This window comes from Agelaius phoeniceus, chromosome W (assembly GCF_051311805.1).
Source record: "Agelaius phoeniceus isolate bAgePho1 chromosome W, bAgePho1.hap1, whole genome shotgun sequence".
NCBI classification, from domain to species: Eukaryota; Metazoa; Chordata; class Aves; order Passeriformes; family Icteridae; genus Agelaius; species Agelaius phoeniceus.
In genome coordinates this window covers 5,918,735-5,925,253 of record NC_135301.1, presented here as the reverse complement: position 1 = coordinate 5,925,253, position 6,519 = coordinate 5,918,735, and positions in this window count along the sequence as shown.

The following is a 6,519-nucleotide window of genomic DNA, read 5'->3' as shown; positions in this document are numbered from 1 at the left end:
GCATTTGGGGGTGACAGAAACGGCGCGGGTTTCCAGGGTAACTGGTGATTGACAGATAACTGGGAAAGAGGGGGAATTCCAGACAGAACCATTATACAGAAAAAGGGGGTAACAGAACATTCCAGCTTAAACCGGGGGAGCATAATAACACAACACAACATCTCCCCATTTTTTGTTTAAAAAAAAATAAATAAAAACTTAAAATGAGGAGAACTGAGTCTGACTAAGGCAGCCTGAGTCCAGGATGGAATCTCCGAACCAGGGGTGGCTGAAAGGTGCAGAAGCCCATTGGTCGTCATCCACGGCTGAGGAGGCCTCCGATCGATCCGATTCCGAAGCTTCTGCTTCGCTGTACGATCCCGGAGCCACCACCTGGTTTACCTCGAGGGTAGGAACAATCCTACCCAGCAGTCTCTTCATCAGACTCTAAATTATAGAACAAGCAACTAAAACTACAACTAAAATAAAACAAAAAAAACAGGGTGAAAAGGTGAACTTAAAATTTTGGTTCTGCCCAGAGGGAAACTTAGAGGACATCAAAGTCAAGGGAAAAGGGTTTCCGCCTCCTCCTCCAACAAGCCTCCTCAACCTGTGCCACGCCTCCAACCTTTGGTGCCTTTTTCAGAAGGAAGGGCCTGACCCACTTAGATGGTACCCACTTAAGCCCCGAGGGAGTGGACACGCAAGCATATCCCCTCCCCCACGTGACCAGGTCGAAAGGCCCTTCTGTTTTCCAGGTCTCTGGGTCCTTAACTAGGACCGGAGGCCTGGGTTTCAGCTGCAGCTGGTTGTGTTGCCCAATGTGTCGCACTATTGGAGGATTTAAATTCTCAAAGGAACAGTTTAGAAAATTGATGGTAAAAAGTGCATTTGCGAGACGGACATGGGGAGATTCCACCTTCACAGCCATATGTTGTTGCTCTAAAACCCTCTTAAGGCTCTGGTGGGTCCTCTCCACCACGGCTTGGCCTGTTGGGGAATAGGGGATGCCTGTTTTGTGCTCTTTTCCCCATTGCTGCAGGAAACTTCGCAGTTCCCTGGACTTGTATGCTGGGCCGTTGTCGGTTTTGATGACCTTGGGGATGCCCAGGACAGCAAATGTTGTAGTGCGTTCTTATATTTTGTGATACTTTGAAGTAGTTTGTTTTGTATTCCCATATTTTTCCCAAATGGTTTATCCCAGACTGTACCCCCCTCCCTCTACCTGTGTTATCCCTTTCCCGGGATGAGATCATCTCCAAACCCCCACCCTGGCTCTCTGTCAATCACTCAGCATCCCATCCCCCCCATCCAGAAGTTTCGGTCCAAGTCGTCGAGTGATTAGCCAGAGGCTAGGGGTCAGCCCCCCAAACCCTGCCCCATACGCTGTTTTGTATGTCTATTCCCCCAGCACCCATCCCCCAGAGATACCTATTGGTTAGTACAATGTTATCTACTTTTGGTTTCCACCTCCCTTTAAATGTAACCTTGGGACAGCCCTCGGGGCTCTCGGCAGGAGGCCCCCTGAGGTGCAGGAGCTCCTTCGGGACTCCTTAATAAAACCTTGGATTAACCCCTGCTGGGAGTCGGCCCCTTCTCTTCTACCGATGTCTCTGCCGTCTCTGCTGCAGCAAAGGCAACCAGCCTGAGTGCCCTCAGCACCCTCGGGGCACAGAGAGTGTCTCCCCGCTGTCGGCCGTGTTGGGGCTGCTCCCCCCAGTGTCTGCCGACTCGGGTAAGGCCCAGGGGCTTGAGAGGCCTGCAGAGAGACTGAGACAAGCAAACGCCTGCACAAGATGTTTTTCAGCGTCAGCTGCCTTTGCACCTGTGTGGGCAGAGGCGTAGACTGCACTGGAGAAAGTGTCCACTGAAACGTGTACATAACTCAACTGGCCAAAAGAAGGGATATGTGTAACATCCATTTGCCACACCTCGCAGCTAGAAAGACTTCGGGGCTTAGCTCTGGTGCTGAGTGATGGGAGCTGATGGGACTGGCACTGGGGACATGTAGCCACGATCGCCTTGGCCTGTTCGCGTGTGAGCTGGAACTGATGAACCAGACCAGGGGCGTTCTGATGGAACTGCTGGTGGCTGATCTTAGCTTGACCAAACAGATCTGGGAGCGGGGCCATCTGAACGGGAGCAGCCAGGGCATCAGCTCTTCGATTGCCCTCTGCAATGAACCCCAGCAGATCAGTGTATGACCTGACACGCATCACAAAGAAAGGTTGCTCTCAGTGGGAGATCAGTTTTACCAATTTTGAGAGCAAGTTAAATAGGGGAATGTTGGACACCTCTTGAAGAACTGCTTCTTCAGCGACATATGCTGAATCAGTTACAAGATTGAATGGTTCAGAGAACCTCTCAAAGGCCCTGATGACAGCGTCCAACTCAGCTACTTGTGGAGAACCTTCCACCTTGGCAACATCGGCCTCCCACCGCTGAGTTTGAGGATCCTTCCAAGTCAGTACTGACTTGTGGGATGCTCCAGACGTGTCAGTAAACACAGTCAGTGCCTCCAAAGGGGTTCGGCTCTGAATTCTTTTTAATGATAATGAAAATTCTTGATTAAACAATTTGTGGGCCGGCCGATCAACTGCAATTTGGCCGGTGTAACTGTCCAGCGCAAATTGCAACATTTCATTAATCTCGAGCAGTTTATCAAAGGTTTTCTTTTTGAATTGGCCCGACTTTAATTTGATTGGAATGTGGATGCATTCAAAGTCACACCCCGCCAACTCCCTGATCCGCGATCTTGCTTTTCTGATCAATTCTGCAATCTGCTCTGATGGCCGTGTCATCCTTTTGGACCTGTGGTGGCTGAGGAAAACCCACTCTATGATCAAGAGGCAGTCCTCCGAGCCTTGGTCCTTGCCTTTGATAGAATCGTCCCATTGAAAAATCACCCCATGGAGGTGTGGCAATTTCCCTAAGATGATAAATTTGAACGGCAGACCCGGTTGGTATCTGTGGGCCTGCCTGGCCGAAATGGATTGCTGGATTTTTTCCAGTGCTGCCTGAGCCTCTGGAGTAAGGGCCCTAGGAGAACTAAGCTCCTCTCCCCCTTTCAATAAATCGAAAAGAGGGGCTAGGACATCAGAAGGAATGCCCAGCCAAGGCCTTACCCAGTTCAAAGACCCACACAGCTCATGGGCATCTGCCAAGGTCTTGATATTTGTACGAATAGCCAATTTTTGCAGAACAGTGGTCCGCTTATTTATCTCCAAACCCAGATACTTCCAGGGTGGCATCCTTTGAATCTTGTCCTGCTGAAGCTCGAACCCTGCAGCAATCAATGCATTGATTGTCAAGTCAAGCACGTGTGTGAGTATGTCGTCGGTCGGAGCACAAACGAGGATTTCATCCATATAATGATATATTATTGCATCCTCGGCGGCTGCACGAATGGGGGACAGCAAGGAAGCAACATACCACTGGCAAATCATAGGGCTGTTCTTCATCCCCTGAGGAAGAACACGCCAGTGGTAGTGCTTGCTTGGGGCCTCACGGTTGATGGCAGGAACCGTGAACGCAAAATGCGGGGCGTTGTCCGGGTGAAGTGGAATATGGAAAAAACAATCTTTGATATCTATAATTGCCAGATTCCAATTTGGAGGGAGCATCGTCGGGGATGGCATCCCGGGTTGGAGGGGACCCATATCTTCAATAATATTATTAATTTGTCGGAGTGTTGTAGTGTGTTTTGTTAAGTTATTAGGTTGGTTTATTCCAATCCCCTTCTGTCTGAAAATGGTTCTGCCCCAGTTCTCCCTTCCCGCCTTTGGAGCTGTCTGTCTTCCTGGCTCCACCCTAGCCAACAATGTATCCCCTAAACTCCGCCCTGGTTTCCCTGGAAACCCTTGTATTTTTTCTTCTGATCCCTCCCCAGTACCCCGCCAATCACTCTCACTCCCCACCCTTACTGCTAGAATGTTCCAGCAGGGGAGTTCGATGGTTGGCTGAGGAACCGGGGCCCCTCCCCAGAATGTTTCCTGTTGGTGTTGGCCACGTGTCAATCCCTTGGACCCCACTCCCCACTGCACCCCCATTGGCCCAATGCCCGGCACCTCCCTACCCCTAAAAACCTGTTGTCAGCCCCCCCCCCGTCTTCTCCTGTCGGTCCTTCTGGGGTTCATTAAAGCCTGGATTAAGCCACAGTTGGAGTCCGCCATCTTCTTTCCGCTGGTTGCAGCCTTTACTAGACTCTGTCCTGCACAAGGTGTGCCTACAGCCGCAAGCTGGGCACTGCCTTAGGCGCTATCCCGAAGCCAGCTCTCGGGAGAAGTGCCCCCTCGTGCTGCTAGCAGTGCTGGAGCTAGCCGGACGCTGACAATAGAGTCACACTGCTGCAGTAGAGTGTTGGCCATTTCTCTTGTTCAGCAATATCTACAGCCAGCTGGATGGCTTTAGCTCTGCAACCTGACTTGATCCCCCTTGTCCCTTGATAGCTTCTGCAACTAGGGTTCTATACAGGAGCTTTCCATTTTCAATTTGTCCCTACAATACAGCAGGAACCATCAGTGAAGAGGCCATATCCCTTTTCATTTTCTGGTAGCTGATTATATGGTAGGGCCTCATCAGCACATGTAATTTCTCCTCTGATGATGATAATGATAGTTCAAAATTTTCACCTTCAGGCCATTTTGTGATGACGTCCAAGATCCCTGGGCAATTGGGATTTCCTATCTGAGCTTGCTGTATGATCAGAGCGATTCACTTACTCCACATAGCATGAGTGGCATGATGTGTTGCAGGGACTTGTCCTTTTAACACCCAGCCCAGCACTGGCAATCAGGATGCCAGGAGGAGCTGTGCTTCAGTGCCACTCACTTTTGAAGCAACTCAAACCCCTTCATAAGGTGCCATCATCTCTTTTTCACTTGAGGTGTAACAGTCCTTGGATCCTTTGTATCCCCAACTCTAGAACCCAAGCAGTCCTCCTTGAGTTTCCCAAGGTACTTTTTGTCATGAAGCATGGAATAGAACTCTCCAACTAGTTAATGTTAGAAAGTGGTATATTTATAAACAGCGCTGGGCACATGGGGAGTAGCCTCCCAAAGATGTTTGCAATATCACAAGGCTATGGCTCCCTTATTTATCAAAAAAAGTCTTACATATTCATATAATTTCTCAGAACACCTATACATATTCATTACCTAACCCCACCTGCCCCTGCTTTGTATTAAAATGTATTATAATGAGTTCAAAGTTCCTTCAAGCCTGCACAGTCTCTCAATTGATTTAAGTTGGTGGGCTTAAAATGGGTCGTTGATTCCTTTGAAGTTGATGTAATAAACATCTTCCTCAAGGTGACCATTTCACCTTTGTGTGTTGGCAGGCTTTCTGACCCCTGGGCCAGAGTCCAAACTCCTCAACCTGGTCTTAGTTGGTTTCGGGGCACAGGTGCAGGCCACGGTTTCTTCATTTTCACAATAGCTCCAAATTCCTATCCTGCTTCTTCAAACACAGCAAAGACAAGTAAGTGATTTATAGCTTAGCCTTAACTAGCTCCATCTGATAATAATTAACTATTCCCCATTGTGGCGATACCCGTTGCTGGTTTTTCTGGGTCTGGATTGAAGGCACTTGAGACAGTAATTCAAGTTCAGACTCAAGTGTTTATTATTTCTTATCAGTAAAACAGTCTCATTACTGTGAGTTCGGCAGCTTTTCATTAGAAGGCACAAAATGGCTAACAGTCTCTAGTTATAAGGTCTTTTAAGACTAAACTATCCAATTAAGAACTGACACCTAGATTATTTTCCCTTTTAACCCAATAACTGATCCCAAAGAGCCCGCAATGCGGACTTTTCTGCCCAATTACAAAATGCCACTCAAACCCTTGAAGAAGAAGGAAGAAGAAGCATGAAGAAGAAACCCAGGACGACACCCTGTGCCCTCCATCTTGCTTCCATCCACAACATACTAAAAATCCCAAAACCTAAATTTCTCACCAAGTGATACACCTACACGACTGTCTATAATCTATTTCACACTTTTGTGAATTCTAGTCTATCTTGAAGTCTAGGAAACTTTCTCCATGAATGAGGGTCAAAGTCAGTGCTCCCCTAGGGGTCAGGGCACCCCAGAGCAAACAGAGAAATATTCCTGGTGTCCTGGGTTTCCACACCCCATTATTTCTACTCTTCTTGGTATACTCTTAATCATTATAAATTGTTTCTATCCTCCTAACTAAATCTAGCTAAACACTTAACTCTTTCAGTTTCTTTAAACCCTCGATTCAGTCAGAGGCTCCAGGAAGGACCATTACCTCTAGCTGTAGTGTAGAGCACATTTTTCACATCTTGTCCTGTCCTGACTGGCCCATGGGCTACTTCATGAACGATTTCTTGTTTAATTTGTTCAAAAGCTTGTTGTTGTTGAGGACACCACTTGAAATCATTCTTCTTCCATGTCACATGATAGAGAGGGCTTGCAATCTGACTGTACTCTGGGATATGCATCCTCCAAAAACCAGCAACACCTAGCAAAGCTTGTGTTTCTTTTTTGCTGGTCAGTGGGGACATAGCTGCTATCTTG